The sequence below is a fragment of the Alosa pseudoharengus genome, unplaced genomic scaffold (genome assembly GCF_046254945.1).
Source record: "Alosa pseudoharengus isolate Yale_2024_CS ecotype anadromous, Long Island Sound unplaced genomic scaffold, YU_APseudo_1.1 YU_APseudo_1.1_scf_9, whole genome shotgun sequence".
Lineage (NCBI taxonomy): Eukaryota > Metazoa > Chordata > Actinopteri > Clupeiformes > Clupeidae > Alosa > Alosa pseudoharengus.
The window spans coordinates 38,656,151-38,668,650 of NW_027468881.1; positions in this window are offsets into that span (position 1 = coordinate 38,656,151).

Here is a 12,500-nt window from a genome sequence, read left to right on the forward strand (position 1 = left end):
GCGTCACTCGAAGAGCTGTAAACAGTGTTGTAATGTGTGTATAAATCCGCTTGGAGCTCCAGTGGAATTTTGATTTTGCGACGAGAATTCTCGGTCTAACCATTGATGTGCCAAGTGAGTGACCAAACTCCAAGAACGGTAAACAAAATCGGATTTGTAAGGTAGTAAATGCTCCCGCTAAGAACCAAACCAAATTTCGTTACCTATGGCTACTAAAAAATGTAAGGTTCATCTATCAAATGTTATGTAAAGGATAATGTATAGAACGCCGGTCATTACTGTGAAAATAAGTCCCGACAGGGCGAACCGGACCCCAACGCGCAGCGGAGGGGTCTTGTTCCGCCCTGAAGGGACTTATTTTCACAGTAATGACCGGTGTTCTATACATTATCCCGCTTATTATACGGCTACTTGCCAAAACTAAATAATAAATTTGAATTATTATACGGCTCTTCACAATGCTAGTAGAACGCTCCATTGACTTGAATGGGATTTCCCAAAGTTCTAGCGGTAAGATATATCATGTAATTACCGCTGCAAACATATAATTACCGCTGTCAATGGCAACGGGTTTTGTGCTTACAATACGTCTTTCATATCACTACGCAAGGACTGGAACTTCATTCAAACGTGAAAGCAGACGGTTGATCAGCTGTGTTCTAAAGAATGTTTGATTCAAGTTCAGCGTGTGTTGTTGCTAACTATTTGTTTCTCAGCAAATGCCACGATGAATGGTAACAAATAGGCTAGGTTATGTAGGCTAAAGCAGTGATTCTTAAACTAGGGGTCGCGACCCCAAATGGGGTCGCCAAAAACTTCCATGGGGTCGCCAATTATTTTCTGTATTCAGTCTGAAATTATTATTAGGTGAAACAAAGGAAAATAATATTGGCCTTTTCTGCCTTTTTCTTATTTACACGCAGTTAAGAGAAGAGAGAGAAATGTTTTCGTCTTTCAACGAGATCTGGTTCAGTCTATGGGCTACTGGTCCGCTGATAGAAACAATGTAACTATCTGCTCCCACTATGCAAACTCAACTTGTTCCCGCTATTTTAAGTAAAACAAAACAAAAGACATAGGTAGCCTACTAGCCAAAATGGACAGATGGCTGCTTAAAAAATGAACAAAAGCTCGGAAGTGCCATCTACCAGTGCGTCTACTCCTCCGTGATCCTCAGATGGGACAAGTCTACAGGCCGGTGAGAATAAAAAAGAACAAACGGCGCGTCGGCTTTATCAGAAAGAATTTCTGAAATATGCATTCACTTGCCAAGTTAAAGATAACCTCGACCACCCACAATGTGTGATTTGCGGCGATGTTCTGGCGAATGAGAGCTTAAAACCTGTCAAAATGAAACGACATCTCAAAATACAGATGTCGGCTCAGCACCGTGGAGCACCTGGCATTCCTCCTAGAATTAACTTGCTATGTTCACGGAAGCATGCCCACCCTTCCCATTGAAATGGTTAAAGATAGTAAACCAGAAAAGGGAAATAAAAAATACTGTTATTGTTATCGCCATAAATATAATTAATGTAACGTTGTAGGCCTAATGCTGCATGTGTATGTGTGTGTGCGTGCTTGTCTGTGCGTGCTTGTGTGTGCGCGCGCGCTAGCACATATCGCTCTGATCTGATATGGCGGCAGCCTAGGCTACACTTGTTTAATCGTGATTGTTTGGTTTTCTCGGTTCTTGTTCATATGGAGTAAATAAAACAAATGACTTTGCTTTCTAGTTTTTGCTTGATTTAGTTGTTAACGTTTGAGGGGGGTATTTGAGTAAGGACTTAGAATGGGTTTGGGGAAAGTGGGGTCGCCAGACCTCGCCATACTTTTTTGTGGGGTCGCCAGACAAAAAGTTTAAGAACCACTGGGCTAAAGTCATATCGTGGGGTGTTTATTATTTCGTTTTGGCAAGTAGCCGTATAATAAGCGGGATAATGTATAGAACGCCGGTCATTACTGTGAAAATAAGTCCCTTCAGGGCGGAACAAGACCCCTCCGATGCGCATCGGGGTCCGGTTCGCCCTGTCGGGATTTATTTTCCCAGTAATGACCGGCGTTCTATACATAAAAAACTAGCCTAGGAATCTAGACGCACCCTAGCGGCAGCAAATTACATTTGCTGCCAGGGCTAGTCTAGCAACTCTCCGTTGGCTTGTGAGCTCGAAAAATCAAACTTCTATCAGGCCAATCAAATCGTTTATAGAGTCGTTAGGCGGACTTAACATAATGATTGATGGCAGAGTTGCAACGGTTTGGCTTGAATTCCCTGCTACTTGAAAACAAATAAGATAATATTGCTGTTGGCGAATAGTGTGACACGAGTTAAGCTTTTATTAAGTTGGCAAAAGTTTGAACTAGCCAACTAGCTCCACTGGTGGGAAACGCATGGGACTCATAGCGCTGCCGCTGTCCTATTGCGTGCAGAGGGAATTTGAAAGACAACCAATTATCCTGCCCCTCGGACTGAGCACTGCGAAAGGTGAGTGCCCAGACCCTACATTTTAATGTGGGTCTGGCTCGTCAGGCTATTAAAAAATATCTTTGTTTTAGAATTTTTGAACGAAAGGGGCAGAAATTGGTGGTCTTACGATACCAAGGCCCAGCCACCTGCTTTCTGCAGTGGACACCTTTCACCCAGCACCCTGTCCTCCCCAATATCCTGCCCCCCCCAGCACCCTGTCCTCCCCAATATCCTGCCCCCCCCCCAGCGTCCTCCCCCCCCAGCACCCTGTCCTCCCCCCCCAGCACCCTGTCCTCCCCAATATCCTGTCCCCCCCCCCAGCACCCTGTCCTCCCCAATATCCTGTCCTCCCCAATATCCTGTTCTCCCCAGTGTCCTGTCCTCTCCAGCACCCTGTCCTCCCCAATATCCTGTCCTCTCCAGCACCCTGTCCTCCCCAATATCCTGTCCTCCCCAATATCCTGTTCGCCCCAGTGTCCTGTCCATCGTCCAGGTCTCCTCAGCAGAGGAACAAGCCCTGGAAGATACAGATCGATAGCACAAGAGAGAGACAAGAGATGAGGGAGACAACAAAGACATAGAGGAGAAGAGAACAGATGAGAGGAGGACAGAGGAGATGAGAAGAGAGGAGGAGAGGGGAGAGGAGAGGAGAGAGGAGGAGAGGGGAGAGGAGAGAAGAGAGGAGAGGAGGAGAGGGAAGGAGAGAAGAGAAGAGAAGAGGAGAGGAGAGGAGAGAAGACAGTAGATGAGAAGAGAGGAGAGGAGAAAAGAAGAGAAAAGAAGAGAAGAGAAGAGGAGAGAAGAGAAGAGAAGAGAAGAGAAGAGAAGAGAAGAGGGAAGGAGAGAAGAGAAGAGGAGAGAAGAGAAGAGAAGAGAAGAGAAGAGGAGAGAAGAGAAGAGAAGAGAAGAGAAGAGAAGAGAAGAGGGAAGGAGAGAAGAGAAGAGGAGAGAAGACAGTAGATGAGAAGAGAGGAGAGTTTACCTGCGGTAGCTCATGAATTAAGCACCAATGAATGTCTCAACACACTGCAGTCATAACCAGGAAGAGAAAGAGAGGAGTGTGTGTCTGTGTGTGTGTGTGTGTGTGTTGTTTGAGCTGCTGTGCGTGTGTGTGTGTGTGTGTGTTTGTGCGTAAATATATTATATTATAAATATGAGATATGAGATATCCTGTACTCTGTGTGCATGTGTACTGTGTGGATGAGACATCAATTTCAATTTATTGTGCTTATAGAGCGCCAAAACAATTACACATGTATCATGGCAATTACACATGTATCATTACAGAATGTAGGCAATCAGAGAAAAAGAAAAGAGGGAGAAAAGAAAAGGAAGAAAGATAGAAGGAAGGCCCATGGGTAACAGGGGCGAGGAAAAACTCCCTAGAATTGGAGATACATTTAGGAAGAAACCTCGAGCAGATCCACGACTCAAGGGCCTGACCCATCTGCCTAGGGTCAATACGGTCAGTAAGGTCTGTAAACAATGACAAATGCATATGACAGTCAGGTGTGGAGACATGGTGTTAAGAGCCGTGTGTGTGTGTGTGTGTGTGTGTGTGTGTGTGTGTGTGTGTGTGTGTGTGTGTGCATGTGTACTGTGTGGATGAGACATGGTGTTAAGAGCCGTGTTTACTCACTGCTATAGAGCTAGAGTCTAGCTGAGCTAACATAGAGTCTTTGATGGAGCACACACACACGCCCACACACACACACAGACACACACACACACACACACACACACACACTCACACACACTCACACACACACAGGCAGAGTGTGATAGAGCTGCAGTCGAGCTGAGCTTACAGAGAGTCTTTGAGTCGCGGGACTAAAGAAACATAAACTCAACAAACTGCCGTTAAAAGAACATAAAGTCATTAATGCTCCACACCGCGGAGTGTTAAGTGTGTGGGTGCGTGCGTATGTGTATGTGTGTGTGTACTGTATATGTGTGTGGGCACATTTCACCACCACTGCCCAGCCTCTCTCTCTCTCTCTCCCTCTCTCTCTCTCTCTCTCTCTCTTTCTCTCTTTCTCTCTCTCTCTCTCTCTCTGCCTCTCTCTCTCTCTATGTCAAATTCAAATTCAAATTTAAAGAAGGTTTATTAGCATGACTGTTTGGATACAGTGTTGCCAAAGCCAGTGTTACAGATAACACAGTATAATCTCTCTCTCTCTCTCTCTCTCTCTCTCAAATTCAAATTCAAATTCAAAATGCTTTATTGGCATGACCATTAAGACATTCGTGTTGTCAAAGCAGTCATACAAAGTATGGAGTGAACATGGAATAAGACCAGAAAAACTAGGTGTCTATATGTAGACATAGACTTAGGTGTACACTATTCATGGGTTTCATCAGGTCCCTTTACACAGGTGTATTAATCAAGCACCATGCAGTCTGCATTCATAATCAAGGTGCATGATTGTATACACCTGTGGAAAGGGACCTGATGAAACCCATGAATATCACAGTATAACAATAACAACACAGAAACATAATATAGATACATGCACATACATATACACACATACGTACACATATACATACATACACACATACATATACAGTATATGTATATATATGTACAGATCAGCATACCTTCAGAACAGGACAATATGTATATTCTCTATAGGGATACAAATATAAATATAAATAAATGAAACAAAATAAAATTAAGTTATGCTAGAGTCTCTCAGCTTATGACAGTGTGAAATGCTAGAGGGGCTGAATGTCCCTCTCCTGAAAGGATAGCCAGTTTTTAATGTGTGCCCTTGGCCTTAAAGTTTGGGTAATATGTTTTAAGACTAGGGAAAGATGCATCTCTTATGTCTTTATATTTATCACAGTGAAGAAGAAAGTGCTCCTCTGTCTCAACCTTCCCTGTCTGGCAGTGACCACATATCCTTTCCTCTTTGGGCAGCCAGGTTTTCCTGTGCCTGCCTGTTTCCACTGTAATATTGTGGTCACTTAGCCTGCACTTGGTCAGAATTTGCCTCTGCTTCATATCTTCATAGGGTCAGATAGAAATTAATTCTGCTTTGACTGGTAGTTTGATTTCTCCAATGTTCCAAATAGTGTTCTTTTGCTTGTTTGATGACAATTTTGACACTAATTGCTGATTTGGAAGCAGTACTGGTCTGATCATTTTGTATATTAGTGTTTGTTATGGGATTAGTGAGCTTCAGTACCAGTTGGCACAAGGGGCTCTTATCAGGCTTCAGTTCCTGGGTTTTTAGGGCCTCAAAATAGAGTGTATTTTTGGGACTTGATTTTACAGTTTTTTCTGAATGCTTAAACACAACTGTGATTCTTATAGCACAATTCCTAAAACTATTAATTCTTATAGCAAAACCACTCACTGAGTTCGCAAAACTGAAAGCACAAGCACTGCTTTGCACACAGTTTGCAATTTTGTAACACACAATTTGCACAACTGTAGGCACAATTCACTGCACAGCACTCTTTTTGCGGAACTGTAAAAACAACTCATGCTTTACACTCAATTTCCAAATGATCAACACACTCCTAGCAAATCTATACACATGTATGGCTATTATTTTCACTATTTTGCCAACTCTCTGGCACCCTTTCTCATGTGAAAACTGTTTTAGATAATTAGTTCACTTTGCAATCAGCCTAAGCACTAAGCCACAGTTAATGTACAATGGGTACAATGGAGGGAGCAGGAAGAGTGAGAAGAGTAAGAATTAGAGGAGGCTGAAGAATAGGACGTGGAGGTGAAGAAGTAGGAGGAAGAAAAGGAGGAAGAGGACACAGAGGTGAAGAAGTGAGAGGGAGAGAATGACAAGGACAAGGAGGTGAAGTTAGAGGAAGAGGACAAGGAGGTGAAGATAGAGGAAGAGGACAAGGAGGAGCAAGAGGAGGACGAGGAGGGGGAAGAGGAAGGGTAAGAAGAGAAAGAAATAGTCCTTTTACAGGCAAAAAAAACAGTCTACATGTGGGGTTATTGTCATGTCAGGCCTGGATACGGCATTCCAGAATATATTTTCCCCGGTGTCTTGGACTAGGACATTGCATGTGATGTAGACGAAATTTTGAGAGAGACGACCCGATGTAGACTGATTTGTTTTGTCTCAGTGAAATGCTATTTTGTGTTTTGACTTGGAAAAACACATGTGTGTTTGTTTTGATGTGTGTAAATAAACACTACAGTTTTTTCTGATTGCTTAAGCAAATTTTTTGTAACTATGGCTTTTTTTTGCAAAACTTAAAACACAAATAGGAAAACCTTTCACCCAATCAGCAAAACATTGTAGTTCTCTAAGACACCTTGCTTAACTCTTCGTAAAAATGATGTTTTCGTATCAAACAGTAAACACAAGCCTTCACAATAGTAAGCACACAATGTGCCAACTACACACTGATGGTATGAATAAAAAACACATCTGGTTTTTGCTTTCTCTGTGCACAAGGTAGACTATGTCAGTTTGAGGTCATACTTTTGTCATAGATCTGTAAACATACAGGGATCCAAACTTCAAGTATTGGTGTTTATGCTGAATAATAATAATAATAATAATAATAATAATAATAATAATAATAATAATAATGATAATAATAATAATAATAATAATAATAATAATAATCTTTATTTGTATAGCACCTTTCATACACAGAATGCAGCTCAAAGTGCTTTACATTTGAAGCATGTAACACAATAATAGTCAGTCATTATCAATCACTTTTCTTCATTGCTGGGGCCGTTTATGATCCACTCAGCAACATATCAAAAATATAAAAAATAACGTCATAAGACTGGCAGCCTTAACCCTTTACCCCCTACAAGCACGCCATATGGCAACTGTGGCAACTCCCATATTCCAGCAAGAAACCTTGAGCAGAACCTGACTTAATAGGGGGAGCCCATCTGCTTCTGGCTGGCTGCGCCCTCCAATGGCAGCAGATGTAGAATAATCTGAAAAATCTACAGGATAAGATGAGTTAACTAAAAGCTTTCCTGTACAGATATGTTTTCAGATCTTTTTTAAAAATATTTACTGAACTCGCCTGCTTGATGTACAGAGGCAGGGTGTTCCATAGTTTGGGGCTGAAACTTCCTGATGCAGTAAGGGCCAGACCGAGGTAAGTATACTGCATTGTGTGCTCTAGGGCGGTGCCACCAAGAGTGAACGTGTGTCTGTGTTCCTGACATCTGGGTTTCTTTTGAAAAATCATGACTTTTGTTTTTGTGGGGTTTACTGACAGGGCCCAGGTCTGGCAGTATTTTGCCAGCAGGTCCAGGTGTTGTTGGAGGCCTTGTTCAGAAGGGGATAGGAGGACCAGATCATCTGCAAAGAGCAGAAATGTGACCTCTGTGTTCTGGAGGGCAAGTCCAGGGCCTGCAGACTGTTCCAACTGCACCGCTAACTCGTTGATGTAGATGTTGAACAGAGTTGGACTCAGACTGCAGCCCTGTCTCACTCCTGGTTTCTGTGTGAAGACCAATTTTTACACTGCATTTATTGTTTGAATACATTTATTTGATCACATCATAAACTTTACCCCCTACACCAGTTTCTAAAAGTTTGTAGTAGAGTCCGTTGTGCCAAATAGAGTCAAATTATTTTTAAAGTCGACAAAACATGCAAATATTTTCCCATTTTTCTTATCTTTTACGTATTTGTTGATTAGGGTGTAAATGTGATCTGTAGTACGATGGTTTGGAAGAACGCCAATTTGTTTTTTACACAGGGTGTTGTGCTTGTTATAGAAGGTTTGGATTCTTTCATTCAATATGCTACTAAATACCTTCCCCAGATTACTGTTCACACAGATACCTCTGTAATTATTAGGGCCCAATTTGCCTCCGCTTTTATGGATTGGTGTAATAATTCCTTGATTCCAGATGTCAGGAAAACAGCCTGAACTTATATAATGATAAAATTGAATAATTTGAGCATTGCATTCTGCATCTCGGGAGGGCTCAGCTTACAGTAAGCATCTCACTACTGATGCTGTCTTGCCCACAAGATTTATTGGGCTTTGAAGATCTCATTTTGTGTGATAATTCTTCACTGGAAATCTCTCTCTCTCTCCCAACACACACACACACCACACTCACACAAACACACACACACCCTCTTACTGTGAGAACTGTGAGTGGACTATGTCTAACGGAGAGCAGAGCACACTTTCTATCTCTCTCTCTCTCTCTCACACACACACACACACACACACACACACACACACACACACACACACACACACACACACACCACACACATGGATACACACACACCCACACACACACACATGGATACACACACACACACACACACACACACATGGACACACACACACACACATGGATACACACACACACACATGGATACACACACACACACACACACACACACATGGACACACACACACACACATGGATACAGACACACACGCACACACACACATGGACACACACACACACACACACACACACACACACACACACACATGGATACAGACTCTCACACACTGACGCCGCACAGGAAGACGGAAACACAATGAGACGCATCAAGTGGAGGAGGAAACTGCTGGCGCTCCATCACTGCCATCTCCACACGCGTGCAGCGGAGCACTAACAGGGACAAGGAGGCTGGGAGAGTGTGTGTGTGTGTGTGAGAGAGAAAGTGTGTGTGTGTGTGTGTGTGTGAGAGAATGAGTGTGTGTGTGTGTGTGTGTGTGTGTGTGTGTGTGTGTGTGTGTGTAAGAGAGAGAGAGAGTGTGTGTGTGTGAGAGAGAGTGTGTGTGTGTGTGTATGAGAGAGAGAGAGTGTGTATGTGTGAGTGTGTGTGTATGAGAGTGTGTGTGTGTGTGTGTGTGTATAAGAGAGTGTGTGTGTGTGTGTGTGTGTGTGTGTGTGTATGTTTGTATGAGAGTGTGTGTGTGTGTGTGTGTGTGTGTGTGTAAGAGAGTGTGTGTGTGTGTTTGTATGAAAGTGTGTGTGTGTGTGTATGTGTGTGTGTTTGTATGAGAGTGTGTTTGTGTGTGTGTTGCGGGTATGGTGGTGTGTGTTTGTGTGTGTGTTTTGGGTATGGTGGTGTGTGTTGTGGGTATGGTGGTGTGTGTGTGTGTGTGTGTGGTGTGGGTATGGTGGTGTGTGTGTGTGTGTGTGTGTGTGTGTGTTGTGGGTATGGTGGTGTGTGTTGTGGGTATGGTGGTGGTGTGTGTGTGTGTGTGTGTGAGAGAGAGAGAGTGTGTATGTGTGTGTGTGTGTGTGTATGAGAGTGTGTGTGTGTGTGTGTGTGTATAAGAGTGTGTGTGTGTGTGTGTTTGGTGTGTGTGGGTATGGTGGTGTGTGTGTGTGTGTGTGTGTGTGTGTGTGTGTGTGTGTGTGTGTGTGTGTGTGTATGTTTGTATGAGAGTGTGTGTGTGTGTGTATAAGAGAGTGTGTGTGTGTGTGTTTGTATGAAAGTGTGTGTGTGTGTGTATGTGTGTGTGTTTGTATGAGAGTGTGTGTGTGTTTGTGTGTGTGTTGCGGGTATGGTGGTGTGTGTTTGTGTGTGTGTTTTGGGTATGGTGGTGTGTGTTGTGGGTATGGTGGTGTGTATGTGTGTGTGTGTTGTGGGTATGGTGGTGTGTGTGTGTGTGTGTGTGTGTTGTGGGTATGGTGGTGTGTGTTGTGGGTATGGTGGTGGTGTGTGTGTGTGTGTTGTGGGTATGGTGGTGTGTGTGTGTGTGTTGTGGGTATGGTGGTGTGTGTGTGTGTGTGTGTGTGTGTTGTGGGTATGGTGGTGTGTGTTTGTGTGTGTGTTTTGGGTATGGTGGTGTGTGTGTGTGTATGAGAGTGTGTGTGTGTGTGTGTGTGTGTGTGTGTGTGTGTGTGTGTGTGTGTGTGTGTTGTGGGTATGGTGGTGTGTGTGTGTGTGTGTTGTGGGTATGGTGGTGTGTGTGTGTGTGTGTGTGTGTGTGTGTTGTGGGTATGGTGGTGTGTGTGTGTGTGTGTTGTGGGTATGGTGGTGTGTGTGTGTGTGTGTTGTGGGTATGGTGGTGTGTGTGTGTGTGTGTGTGTGTGTTGTGGGTATGGTGGGGTGTGTGTGTGTCTGTTGTGGGTATGGTGTGTGTGTGTGTGTGTTGTGGGTATGGTGGTGTGTGTGTGTGTGTGTTGTGGGTATGGTGGTGTGTGTGTATGTGTGTGTGTGTGTCTTGTGTGTATGGTGGTGTGTGTGTGTGTTGTGGGTATGGTGGTGTGTGTGTGTGTGTGTGTGTGTTGTGGGTATGGTGGTGTGTGTGTGTGTGTGTGTGTGTGTGTGTGTGTGTGTGTGTGTGTGTGTGTTGTGGGTATGGTGGTGTGTGTGTGTGTGTGTGTGTTGTGGGTATGGTGGTGTGTGTGTGTGTGTGTGTGTTGTGGGTATGGTGGTGTGTGTGTGTGTGTGTGTGTGTGTGTGTTGTGGGTATGGTGGTGTGTGTGTGTGTGTGTGTGTGTGTTGTGGGTATGGTGGTGTGTGTGTGTGTGTGTGTGTGTGTGTGTTGTGGGTATGGTGGTGTGTGTGTGTGTGTATGAGAGTGTGTGTGTGTGTTGTGGGTATGGTGGTGGGGGTTTAAGGGCGTCTTTACAGCATCCAGCGCTGCCAGAATCGATGTTACTGCGGAGGACGACCAGCTCCAGCACGGCTCATTGGGGATGAAGAGAGACAAGCAGCCCCTACCACACACACACACACACACACACAGCAGCCCCTACCACACACACACACACACACACACACACACACACACACACACACACACACACAGCAGCCCCTACCACACACACACACACACACACACACACACACACACACACACACACACACAGCAGCCCCTACACACACACACACACACACACACACACACACACACACAGCAGCCCCTACCACACACACACACACACACACACACACACACACACACACACACACACACACACACACACACACAGCAGCCCCTCCATACTGACTGCAGCAGGCATCCTGGTCGGTTGGCTGCGTGCTGCTTAATGTGTCAGCAGCGCTGATACTAGGCTATGTTTTAGGGCTGTCGGGCATTGGCAAGGCAAGAGCACACACACACTCATTCTCTCATTCTGTTTTTCTTTCCAGCTCAATTTCTCTCTCTCCCTGTCTTTTCTTCTCCTTCCTACTTAGCTCCTTTCTTTTTGTCAGAAGCCTCTGGCTTCCTCTTGTTCAGCCGTGTTCTCTAAAAGGGTCTCTATGGTCTCTATGGTTCCTCTTGTTCAGCCGTGTTCTCTAAAAGGGTCTCTATGGTTCCGTCTCAGGTCTGTCCTGGCGCCGGCGCTGGTTTCAAGGCTTTATTTGTGAAATCATTCAATATTAGCCTACAACAATAAAAAGAAAACTTGTGTGACAACCAGCCTATATTGATTGACTCATGTGCAATCTGAATATTGGCATTATTCAGAATAAAACCGGAAAATGCTGTGCATGGAAACCATAGACTATAAAATATGAATCATATCATGATATCATGACATGATAACGATTGACCTGTGGCGGTTTTCGGGATGGGTCAATTCTGGTGCTTAAAAACTGAATGTTCCATTCATTCATAGGATAATAGCCTAAATGTCATGAAAAGAAAACAACAGCAGCAGCTTAATATTTTTCAGGCGTTTAACCGTAACGTTAAAAGACGTAGGCGTTCTGTTCTTAACAGTGATGCTGACAGCAGTGAGAGATTGTCCTCTACGGTCACGGTCTACACCTGTTTAAAATGTTGAACTGTTTGCTTTCCTCTGAAGGCTTATTTAAAAAAATAAAACACTGTTTGGAACAGGGATTTAGTTAATGCTTAGAGCAGAGGTTCTCAACCTTTTTGGGGCTAAGGCACGTCATGACGAGTCGGGTTGGTGCGGGTGTTAAAAGTACTTGACTGTGCGTAGGCCTATCATCTAAAAGTTTGGGAAAACCAAAACAGCAGTGCAATGTATTTAGAGTGTTCTGAGCAAATCCTTATTGTTAGTAGGTCTAAGTTACCATAACTTTTTTTTCTCTATCGCAAATCGCGACATAAA